Source organism: Sorex araneus, chromosome 7 (assembly GCF_027595985.1).
Source record: "Sorex araneus isolate mSorAra2 chromosome 7, mSorAra2.pri, whole genome shotgun sequence".
Taxonomy (NCBI): domain Eukaryota; kingdom Metazoa; phylum Chordata; class Mammalia; order Eulipotyphla; family Soricidae; genus Sorex; species Sorex araneus.
Window position 1 is genome coordinate 11,523,118 of NC_073308.1, and position 12,559 is coordinate 11,535,676.

The 12,559-nt window shown below is 47.7% G+C and overlaps 1 long non-coding RNA gene across 1 annotated transcript; it reads right to left on the reverse strand.

Moving 5' to 3' along the window:
• Window positions 1-451: 451 nt before the first annotated feature.
• Window positions 452-5,256, reverse strand: LOC129406588 (uncharacterized). Its single transcript, XR_008631089.1, has 3 exons — window positions 5,134-5,256; window positions 3,001-3,172; window positions 452-975 (listed from the first exon to the last, which is right to left on the reverse strand). It is a non-coding gene; the product is annotated as an uncharacterized LOC129406588 (long non-coding RNA).
• Between the last annotated feature and the right edge of the window lie 7,303 nt (window positions 5,257-12,559).

Consider the following 12,559-nt stretch of genomic DNA (forward strand, 5'->3'; position numbering starts at 1 on the left):
CCTTGTATTGCCAACAGACTTTCCCTCAAATTTCAAACTCAGGGGATACACTACAAGTGATTGATGTTCACATGATTCTTGTGAATAACTTGAATATTGACTTAATAGGTCATATGATGTGAATATACTAGGTTGGTGAAGATAGTTCGGGAGTTTCTAACTGGTAAGTTCACTCTCACCATCCATGTGTGAACGTCTGAGTCGCTCCACATCCTCGTGCCATCCAGATCATCTTATTAACTTGCCGTTGTTGTTGAACTAATACTTTACTTTTGAACTTCCTTCCATGAGGTGCTTCCTCTAATCCGGTTCTCTTTTGATTGTCTTGATTTTTTTAAATTTTATTTTCATAAGGTTATTTACATTAATTGGTTACATTCAACATTTCAAACACCAGTCCCACCACATTATACCTTCCCACCACCATTATTTCGAATTTTCCCACCACCATTCAAGCCTGCCTGCCAGAGGCAGGTGCTAGATAATTTATTTTCTATTGCTTATTATGAATACTAGGAGAGGTCTCCAGGAATTCTAAAACTGTAAATGGTTGAGGTCCAGAGACATCTCTGTAGAGAGCGAATCCATTTTGAGTTTCATTTGGGAGTCTCTGGATCAAGGTTCTTGATGGGCTGAGATGGCACCTGGAGGCATATTGTGGGCGTGACAGCCAGGACCCTCGGAGGGTGGGGAGAGGGGGAGGGCCAGCTCGTCTTCACTCCACCATTGGCCTGGAGCCTGAGTACCTGGGTTTTGCTTCTGGAAGCTTGTGGCCACCGGGGGTTCATCTGTAGCAGGTGGAGAGGACGCACCCTGATGGAACTGGCTCTGCATGGGGTCTGGAGAGATCTCTGCACGCTGCCGTCTTCCAGGACTCTGCTGTGTCTCGGGATCAAGGCTGTTTCTTCTTGGTTTTCATGAGTGCATCTGGCCTCCTTCCTTTTCCATTCAACTTTTCTTTTTTCTCTCATGTTCCTTTAGTGGAGAGAAATTGGTCATTTTTAATATGTTCTTTTTTTTTCTTTTGGCTAGTGAATTTCCCCTAAATTTCCTCTGTGTGTATGCTATGAAGACATTGCTTAATGGTAACTTCTAGGAATTTATTGCTTATTATTGTGTACGTGTGTATGTGTGTGTGTGTGTGTGTGTGTGTGTGTGTAATGAGAGGGGGATATACTCTACCTGGAAATTAATTTGTACATGATGGGAAATGGGATTATTTCCCCAATTGAATATGAAGTGACCCAATTTGATCTCTCTGTGTACATGCACATGTCTGTATGCCCACATGTACACATATGTGATCGTGTACATGCATATACAGGTATGCTCATGCGTGCACATTGCATGCCTGTATGTGCACATATGTAGTGATCATGTGTGCGTGGGGTGGGATGCCAACTTGCACATTAGTACCTGCTAGGCCACGCCCAGGACCAGCATTCGCTCGCGGTATGTTCTTGCTCCAGTGCTGGGGCCCAGTCTCTCCTGTTTCGGTATTTTCAGACAAGAAAATGGACACCTTGTTTCTCTTTAGAAAGTTCTCCAAGAAGAGAAAGGAGAAGACTGAGCCGGAAGTTATTCTGAACCTGGGAGACGCACGCAGGGTTGCGCGCTGCTCCTGGCTTGCCTAGAAGCGCCTGCAGAGGCACGGCGAGGTGCCGTGTCGGGAGCCCATCCGAGTGCCCGCAGCAGGCCCCAGCCCTACAGCCCCCGGCTGCTCGCCTCACCCCCGGCCCAGTGCGCCTCAGCGGAGACCTGTACCCACTTGACACTCAGCACCAGGCCTGTTTCCGCTCTTTGGTGGAGGGGGGCAGGGCCACGCCCGTGGTGCTCAGGGGGTTGCCCCTGGCTTTCTGCTCAGGCGTCACTCGGTGCCAGCGTCCAGTGGGCATGTGCAAGCCAAGAGCCCTCCCGCCGTGCTTGGCCCTGCGCTGCTGTCCTGCTGATGCCGCTGTCTGTTCTGTGTCCCCCGGCCCCCCACCGTATCCTCATGCCTCCCGCTTGCGCTTGTCCTCCCGGCCCCTCAAAGCTACCAGAAGGTGGACTCATTCCTCCTCCTGTGCAGGTCCAGAGCTGCCAGGAGCTGCGCTGCTGCGAGTGGCAGACACAAACACTGTGGGTCAGGCTGGACACAGAGAACAGAGTTCTCAGCACTCTGGAAGCAACTGGGGGCTTGAGAGACGGGAGCTCAAAAGAAACACAAACCCCGTGCCCTGCTTCTGTCCTCAGAGGCCCCTTCCTGCTGCTGTCTCTCAGAGACAAAGCCACACCCTCACCCCATATGCTCCTTGGTCTGACCTAGACACAGAGGCCATTGCTGGCCAGTCTGCCTCTGTGGGACGGGAGGCCATGACAAAAACGAGCTGAGTTATCATACCCAGGACAATGGGGAGGCAGGCTGGGAAGAGATGCTGCTCTCAGCTGTCATTCCTCATAGTCTTCCTGGAAGCCCCTGAGTGAGCGTAAAAACTCAGTTTATATTCACGCTCATCAAAATCCAGGTGCGGAACAATGATCTGGCAACCCTAGTAGGTCACAGCGGCAGTCCCTGCTTTGTGTGTGTCACTCTAGGATGACTGGGTGGATTGTGTGTGTTGATTAACAAGAACCACCATGGCCAGACCCTATGGCTAGACGACCCAAGCTTCATCCTTCAGTTCTGGCAGCAGAACAGGTGAGACCAGGGTACTGGCACAATCAGTTCCAGTTAAGTTCTTACTGCTCACAACCATTGCCTGTATCCTCGCCTGGAAGAAGGAGAAAGCTCTGAGGGCTTCCGGGCTTCCTCTTCTTGGAGGGCACTAATGTCATCACCCCAGGAGCCTCCCACTGCTTCACCTTCACACACTCTCCCATTGCGGGGTGGGGGGGGTGCTCTGGGGCCAAATCCAGATGGACAGACACATAGACTTGCAATCCGTTATATTGTGTAAGTTGCCTTACACAAGGCCAACTGGGTATCGCAATTCAATGCAGCACTTGATAAACACCTCTTACCTGGAACCCCAAAACCCTGGGAAAGTGAGGAAACCAGTGTCTTCGTCTACTTGGGCTGCCACACTGAGATCAAGGTGCTAATCACCTTGCTTTACTGGAACCACCTCTGTAAAGACTCTCTCAGGAAACACACCATTCTGAAGTAAAGACATCCTGAAGGGCTGAGGACTACCTGGCAAGAGAAAAATCTAAGTGACACAGTTTGGCCTACAAAACCCTCCTTAGCCAGCCTGGTCCTCACAAGAACTCAGGCATGCATGAAACAGTCCTTAAGCCCATTTCACACATGACAACAGGAAGGTTCTAGGGGGCCAATGCTTGGCCATGGACACAAGTACAGGCTATCTGTGGACTGCCATCAATCCCTTTGGAGTCCCCTCCCCCTCCTGGAACCAGAACAGAGGAGCACAGGAAACAAGCATCTCGCTTTCTCCCTTTCTCTTTCTCTCTTCCTCTATCTGACATAACAAGTGTAAAGCAGCAAAGACTTGTATTGTTCATTATCATTTTCCAAGTAGTTCTGCATGACATATTGTTAAAAGTCACTGTATCACTGTCATCACTGTCATCCCATTGTTCATCGATTTGCTTGAGCGGGCACCAGTAACATCTCCATTCATCCAAGCCTGAGATTTTAGCAGCATCTTCTTACTCTTTTTTCCCCAATGACTGGAGGCTCTTTCAGGGTCAGGGGAATGAGACCGTTATTGTTACTGTATTTGGCATATTGAATACGCCACAGGGAGTTCGCCAGACTCTTCCTGTGGGCGGGCAAAAGTTGGTAAAAATCAACTTTTGAAATACACATGTTTATGTCCCTGTCCTGGGTGAGCTACCAGTCACTTATTCAACTTATCCAAAACACTATCCAAAGAATTAGAATGTGAGACACACCTTAAAAAAAGAATATTTTATAACATATTTAAGCCAAATGCATCCAAAATATTGTTACTTCAACATGCAATCAATATAAAATTACTGAGCTATTTTAAATTATTTGTCACACTATGGTTTAAAACCTCGTTCGACATAGAAAATATGCCTTGGTGGTACAGCCCCATTTTCAACTGCCAACGGTGCCCGGACTGTGGGCAGCATGTGAGGAAGAGTGGTGGAGAACAGTGTCCGTCACTGTGAAAACCATGGGAAATCTCGCTGGGAAGTCTGTTTGGATTTCCATGTTTGACAGTGTGCATGCTGAGATGCTCAAGAACCCTCTGGGTATGGAGAAAAGAAATCATCTGGACACCGAAGCAACCGAGCCTGGACCCCAGGTGATCTTAAACAGCCATTTTTTTTTTATCTTATTTCTCCCTTCTAGAAATGGAATCATCCCTCCCTTAGTCCTGCAGCACTGCTGTGAAGCTCCGGTAAGGGGAAGATGGCTCGGATGGTTCTAACTGCACTATACTCACATAAGCATACAGATTCGTTTATCAGGCACACAGACTTAACCATGCATCCATGCCCTCAAACACACACACACACATGAGATCAGATTTTCTCTCTCTCTCTCTCTCACACACACACACATGCATACAAACACATACACAAGATCAGATTTTCTCTCTCTCTCTCTTACACACACATACAACGTGCAGGCACCTGCACTCACCTGTTCAATCAGTCACACACATGTTACTTTACCAGCCTGCTCTCTCACACACAATATCAGGCTCACAATAGAAAAACATGAGCACACACACACACACGCACACCAGCTTAGCACACATCACACACATGCATGTACATGCTCAACCACACACACATCTTACTAGATGCATATATATACAATTCTTGCAGATTCACATGCACATATATGCACTCTTCCACACATATGTGAAGTCACACACATACTGCCAGGCTTATATACACACATCTGAGGCAAATATCGTAAGTCTTCCATACACGCTCACACTACAGATTATGATAGGCATTGAGAATAACGGTGATCAATAACTGCATCAATAAGCAATTATAAATTCACTATTAGAATAAGTGAAAATATCAAACCTCAGCAAAGAAAAAAAAGTATGAGCAAAATTATATGAATATGTGTGTTGTTGGTTAAATTATATTCCAAAAAAATCTATGTGAAAGTATTAGCTCTCATAGTTGTGAACATGGCCTTACCTGGAAGTAGGCTCTTTGCAGATGTAAGCAAGAAAAGATGAGATTGTGCTGGTGAGAGTGGAATCTAATCATCCCATCACATACAGAATCCATGAGGAGAATAGGAGGAAGTCTTGGATGCCCCATAGCATGACACCTATGGGAAAGACAGAGGCAGCTTTTGGAAAGTTGCATCAAGGGTTCTGACATGTACCGGAGGCGGGGTGGGGGGTGGGGAGTCGGGCTTTCCGTGCATGGAGAGCTTAAGCTTCACCTTGACTTCTGTCTTTGGCCTCCAAAACACAAAACAAATCTTAAGCTACCCAGTTTGTGGCAAATTGTTGTAGTATCCTAGGAAAGTCAGACAATATACAAAGGGAAAGATGACAGTCTGGGTACTGAACACCACCAGGTGACCCAGCGCCCAAGCATCAAGCCATCCTGGGACCCTTGTAATGAACCAGTGTCCTGGCTGGTATGAGCCCCTGGGCCTCCTGAGCACTGCTTGGAAAACCACCCCCCCCACACACACACACACAAATGAAAGGAAGGGAAGGGAAGGGAGGAGGGTGGGAGTGGTGGACAGGGGAGGGGAGAGCACAGGAGTGGGGGAGGGAACTATAAGAAAATGCTTTTAGGGGCTGGAAGGATAGTACAGGAGATAGGGTACTTGCTTTGCGCATGGTCAGCCAGGGTTCAATCTCCTGCACCCCATTTGGTTTGGTGAGCCCCACCAGGAATGATCTCTCAGTGCAGAGTCATGAGTAAACTCTGAGCACTGTAGGGTGTGGCCCAAAACCAAAACCAAAAAATGCTTTAAAATTTTTTTTTCTTTTTGGGTCACACCCAGAGATGCTCAGGGGTTACTCCTGGCTTTGCACTCAGGAATTACTCCTGGTGGTGCTCAGGGGACCATATGGGATGCCGGGGATCAAACCCGGGTCGGCCGCGTCGGCCGCGTGCAAGGCGAACGCCCTACCCGCTGTGCTATCGCTACGGCCCCTTAAATTATTTTTAATAAAATTTATACTCAAAAAAGTGGTCAGGAATAAGTCACCCACTCAGGAAGTCATGAGAATTGCAGGAGGTACATTTTCTGCTGTCCACATTATTACTCTCTCTGTCTCCCTTACATTTTCTAAATAAAAATACCTCACTTCAGAGAGAATCGCAGAAGGAAGTGCAGGCTGATCTTGCCTTGTCTGAGGCACCTCTTCTGATGGCTTTTCAAACTCAGCATGGCTGCCTCCCCTCTGTCTCCCACTAGGCAAGGTGATGCAGCAGAAGTGACAAGGTGAGACCTGGAAGGGCTGAGGTCAGCAGGGGTCCAGAAACACCTTGTGGAACAGCCAAGGGCAGTAAGAACTCACTTCTCTTCACTGCAGGCAGAAGTCTGTCTGAGCTGCAGGATATTGCGCCTTCACTAAGCAGGGAAGGATGGGAGATTTGGAGAAGAGGATGGAAGAAAGCAGAGCCAAGTGCACCAGCCATCTGGAGTGGCAGCTATTCTGGTCCTGTGCTGCTGGAACAAAGCAGGGTGTCCCAGAGTCTTGGAAGAGAAAGCACTGGAGGTTCCCGATGGGAGAGGACAGAAGGCTGGGCTCTGGGCAAGGGAGCAAACGGGGGCTGGGGAAGGAAACCGGCATTTGTTGTTCACTTCCGTGGAAGTGTCATGCACCCATTAGCAAGGAGCTCCTAGCCCAGTGGGACCCACCCCTGCGAGCCCAGAGCCAGCTCCTGCCATGCAGGCAGGGTCAGCTCTTCGTGCATCCACAGAGGGGACCACTCCAGCTTCCCCCTTTGGTGAGAAGAAGTTCAGGAGTGAGGTGGGGCAGAGTCTGGGGATATACCCAGCAGAGTTGGATAAAGTTTGGAGGATTCTTGGCTACACCAGCAGTGCTCAAATCTTCCTCATGACTTCACTCGGGGATTACTCCTGGCAGGATTTGGGGGCCCTGTGGGTGCCAGGGATCAGATCAGGGTCAGACGCATGCACAGGGAATGTCCTTCTGGTTCTGCTCTACCCCAGTGCTCAGGAATTCTTTAATAGACACAGACAATGCTGCCCTATATTTTTCAGCTTGTGGCAGTCCCATTATGCCCTCCTTGAAGACACGAGTCAGGCTCATGTCTTTATTCCTGCCACATGTCTCCAGTGTCCCTTGTATTCTGACACATGCTCACCTGCTTGATGTGAGCCCTCCTCGGCCTGGGCCCCTACACAGCCATAGCCCTCGGGCCTCTGGGAGTTGAGACCCAAAAACAGAGCCCAGGACTGTCCTTCCCATGTATCTCTGCAAAGCAAAGAGTGTTTCAAATGCTGTGACACTTTCTTCCAAAAATGACAGATTTAAATACATTTCTTTTGAAAAACAAAATGACAAGAGCAAGCACAAGTGAGAGGTTCCAAATGAATGACAGAGAAGCTCCATTTTGCTTAGAACCAACCCCCAAAAAATGTTGCTTTCTGAGATAAAATATGATATATTCTTGTTCAAACTCAGTATATCAGGATCCTCTGTGAGCTGTATTCACCACCAGGATCTCAGCATTCTACAAAGAAGTGATCATTAACGTAAAGAGAGGGGTTGTGCAGGGTGATACCATTTTGCCAAAACTCTTTAGTGCCATTTTCAAGACCATCATGTGACAACTGGAATGAGATGGAATGGGAGTGAAGATAGGCGGTCGGCAACTACATCACCTCCGCTTCGCTGATGACATCATTCTAATAACACCAAACGTTAGCCAAGCAGCACGAATGCTGATCAACTTCGACTGTGAGTGTGGAAAGATTGAACTGCAGCTGAATCTCACAAAGATAATGTTCATGAGAAACAGACTAGTTCCTGATGTTCCATTTGCTCTCAACGGAATGAACATCTCCGAATGCAGCAGTTATGTGTACCTAGGTTGAGAACTCTACATGACAAACAACCTGGCACCTGAGTTGTGCAGGAGGAAGAGAGCACCGTGGAATGCCTTCAAGAGCATCAAAGAAGTTAAGAGGACGAAGAACCTCCAGCTCTGGTCACATCTTTTTGACTCCGCCATTCTTCCTGCACTAACATACGCTTCAGAGACCTGGGCCCTATGAAAAAAGGATAAGAATGCTATTCGGGTATCCCAGAGAGGAATCAAAAGAGCTATGCTCGGAGTATCATGTTTCACTCAAGTGAGAGAAGGAATCCAGAGTTCTGACCTCTGTCAATGATTTAGAATCAGGGACACTGTCTTGTTTGCCAAGGCATCGAAAATCTGATGGGTCGGACATGTAATGCAATTTGGAGACAACCACTGAACTAGAGCTGTTACCAACAGGATTCCACAGGATGTCAAAAGAACGCCTAGCCGCCCACCTATGAGATAGTCAGACTTTGTCAAGCCCCTGAATGAATGGTTTAAGGCTCTTCGTGTTCCTAGAGCCAGCAGACGCCATTGAGCAACACTAGGATGCAACAGGGACAAATGGAGACGGTACTGGCGCCCGCCCAAGCAAATCGATAAGCAACAGGATGACAAGTGATACAAGTTATACAAGAACAATAGATTCTAAAATTTGAAAAAAATAATTGAGACAGATAATAAATTATTTAAGTAAATAATTTTTGCTTTTTTGGGGGGGGCGATGCACAGGGGTTACTCCTGGCTCTGCACTCAGGAATCACTCCTGACGGTGCTCAGGGGACCATATGGGATTCTGGGAATCGAACCCGGGTCGACCGCGTGCAAGGCAAACGCCCTACCCGCTGTGCTATCGCTCCAGCCCCTTAAATAAATAATTTATTAAGTGGACTGGAGCAATAGCACAGCAGTAGGGCATTTGCCTTACACGTGGCCAACCCGGGTTTGATTTCTCCTTCCCTCTCGAAGAGCCTGACAAGCTACTGAGAGTATCTCACCTGCACAGCAGAGCCTGGCAAGCTACCTGTGTCGTATTCGATATGCCAAAACCAGGAGCAACAAGTCTCAAGATGGAAACGTTACTGGTGTCCCCTTAAGCAAAATCGATGAGCAACAGGATGACAGTGACAGTGACAATTTATTAAGCAATTAATAATTTAAAATAATTACCTTTAAATATGGAGATAACCTCTCTTTTAGGATCAATTTGAATGATTGCAATCAAAGAGAAAATGTAAAAATAAAAGAGAAACACTTAAGCAGTAGAGACCAGAGAGTACAGCAGGTAGAGCAGGTAGAGCCTTGCCTTGCATGCCACTGACCCCAAGTTCCTCCAAGAGTAAGCCCTGACCAAAGAGCCAGGAGTAAACCCTGACACCTCCACCCTGACACCTCCAGATGTGATCCAGAGCAGAGAGGAAACAAACAAACAAAAACAGAACATTCTGAGCTGACTCTGGAGGCAGGTTCCTCCTCGGGACCTCATAGCCCTGCCTTTGATAGTTGTAAGAAGGTTCCTTCCACTCCTGGCAAGGACTTCCTGAGGAGACTGAGGTTGGAGGTGTGTGGGTCTGAGAAACACTGCACAGCTGCTCTTTCCCCAACCCAGAATGAGAGATGGGTAACCCCACCAGGGGGGACTGAGAGGGAAATAATTATCAGGCTATTTTTTTGTTTGGGGCACACACTCTATCGTGCTCAAGGCTTACTCCTGGCTTTGAGCTCAGGGACCACTCCTGGTGATGCTTGAGGAACTATATGGGGTGCTTGGGCTGGACCAAGCATTTCTAAAACAGCATGTGTTTTAGAAACTGGACAACACATCTCTGTGGTATAGGAAATTACCTCGTTAGTTGCCCAGTGGAATGAACCATCAGCAGACTTGTCCATCTGGTTATAGCATTGAAATTTTATATCAATAATTTGCAGACTTTAACCTGAGTCATGTACAGATTACATTTTAAATACAGCATGGAGATATCCTCACTGAACACATCTGAGCTCCCTCAGAGGGCTGAAGTGACCCACCCACCCCATCCTTCAAGACCAAACTACTTCCCTCCAGGAAGCAGAGGTTAGTACAAGGTACTGCCAGAAAATAAACACAGAAATAATAGAAATTTTAATGAGTCCTTCAGGTCATGTGTGGGCTAACAGGTCTAGATCACTATGATTTATAATTAGAAATGTGTGCTTGACTTTGTCCCCATTTATTTCCCGAGTGATGCGAATGGCAAGAATGCTTTTGTGAGGTTAAATGATGTGACTTTGGGCCCCACATAAAAATAATGTTTACTTGCCAGAGAACCAACCGGGAGTAGAAATCTGGGACCTTTAGCCCCACCTGCCTGCCCAGTCTCCTGAGAGAAGCAAGCAGTTGAAGTTTGAGTCAAAGTCAAAGACCAATAATTAAACCCCCACATAGTGAAGCATCCTCTACAGTCAAAAGGACAAGCTGTGAGTTGGTGAGCCGGAATATTCCGATGTGTGGTGGGGTCCTGAGAAAGTCCTTCATGAAGGATCTACCCTACATGGTTCTTTGTTTACCTGTGGTCAATGTACTGACAGCTCAGGTCAATAGTCACTGGGCAGAGCCTCAATATGCAAGGTGGTGTGAGATCCCAGATGACAGGCGGTGGGGAGAGGAGATACTCCTGGGAGAGTGGGTGAGGTCTGGTTTTACAGTAAAAGAAATATTCCTGATGGGAAAGGCACAGGGAAACATCATAAACATAAATTATAATCAAAATTTTGTTGCCACTCAAAAGCTGGGCATCCACAGATGAAGCCCCCTTTTCTATACCCAAGTGTAATGGCATCCTTTGTTAGTACCCTTTGTCAAGAATTGGTGACCTAGTGAGAAAACCAGCTTCCCTAACTCCTGGGAGCTGCTTAGTAAATCACTTGAGCTATAGGTAGGCGTCATGGGCAAGTGTGCCCTTCTGCGTCACCTGGTTTCCTTCCATTCACATGGGTGCTTCTCAGGTTCTCCTCATCCTTCTCCTGTTCATCCTGAAAAGTACCTGCCTACCTTGGGGCCTGGCAGGTTGGTGTTGATTTCACCTGTATTGTGGTCATGTGTGCTGGCAGCCCTTTTCCTTCCTGGGAGCCCATGTCTGCTCAGCCCTTCCTGGCCCTGGAGCTTGGAGCAGCTCCTGGAACAGAGCTGGCACCTCCATCCCAGAGGTAGCAAAGCAGAGAGGGGGTCATTCCTGCAGTACAGGGAGGCCAGCCCAGTGTCTACCCACAAGTAATGGGAACCCCAGCTCTGGCTGCACTTTTTGGAAAATGAATGAAAGGTAGAGTCTGTGGAAGGGAAGTGCAGGGTCTCCCCCTGTTGATGAGTTTTTTTAACTAAAGACAGAAAAGAGTCCTGGGATCCAGGAGAACCCCAGGGCACTCAGGGTATTCTCGTGGCCAGAAAGTGAGTGAGATACAGCTCATCCAGTCTGGCAATTATCTGTGCTTCTAAAAGTCAAACATACTGCAGTATGTTTCTAGTTGTGAGCAGTAGAAATAGACTCAGTAATTCAGAGATAGAATTCATCAAAGAGTACCTGCCATATTGGAGCAAAGATACAGAGAGACAGAGGAAGAGGGAGCCTGGGTCATGAGCAGAGAGGCCTCAGGAAGCTCCTAGACATGTAACTATTATGCAGCCTTGTTTGTGCAGAGCCAGTGACTCTGATCCATGGGTCTCCCTGAGTGGCCATGGCTGCCAGAATTACCTCTGTTCTAGCTAGTGGCATCTTTTTAAATAATTTGACTGAGAGATTGGTCAAGGCAGCCTATTAATGGCCTCAAGACAAACTAGTACTCAAAGCTCTGTGCAAAGTCAGGACCTTGCCCCTATGTCACATTCTCTGCTCAGCCTCCTTCGAGGCAGGATCTGTTTCCTTCCTTCTAGTAATCATCACTGAGGAAGATGGACCCAGTTTCTACACTAAACATGCGGCAGGGCAGAGCCCTCAAAGAACCCTGAGGAAGAAATTCAGTCCCCATTCACCACATACTGTGCAGAGCAAACATCAGAGACCCCAAAGAAGGACAGTCCCTTCAGTATCCAGTATCTTTTGGGCTTGAGACTCTGCAGTTAAAGAAGGAAAGAAGTCAAGGAGGAAGAGCATGGAAAGTAATGGGTGAACAGGCACCAGGGCTTAGTTATCCCAGTGATACAAGTGAGCGGTATAGCCATATACCAAAACACAGGCTCAACAAAACGAAAAACTTGAGATTTAAGTGCAACCCTGGCGGCCTCCCAAACCACGGGCCTCTATCAGGCCCATACTTATGGTTCAGGGCTCCTGGGAATGGCCCCAAGAGGCCCAGAGCTCTTGTGTGGTCACCAAATGGGGTACGATACGGGGCAGAAACTGGAAACTGGAGGAAGAGTGGAGCCCACCCTGCCACTCCCACACCCCCAAATAAAGCTGAGAGTGGCTTCTGGCCTGCAAGTAAAGGCACGCTTTCCTGCCAGTCTGTGCGTCCATGGGTAGCTGTAGTAGTACTGGGGTAGGTCCCAAGTATACGGAGAAGACAAATA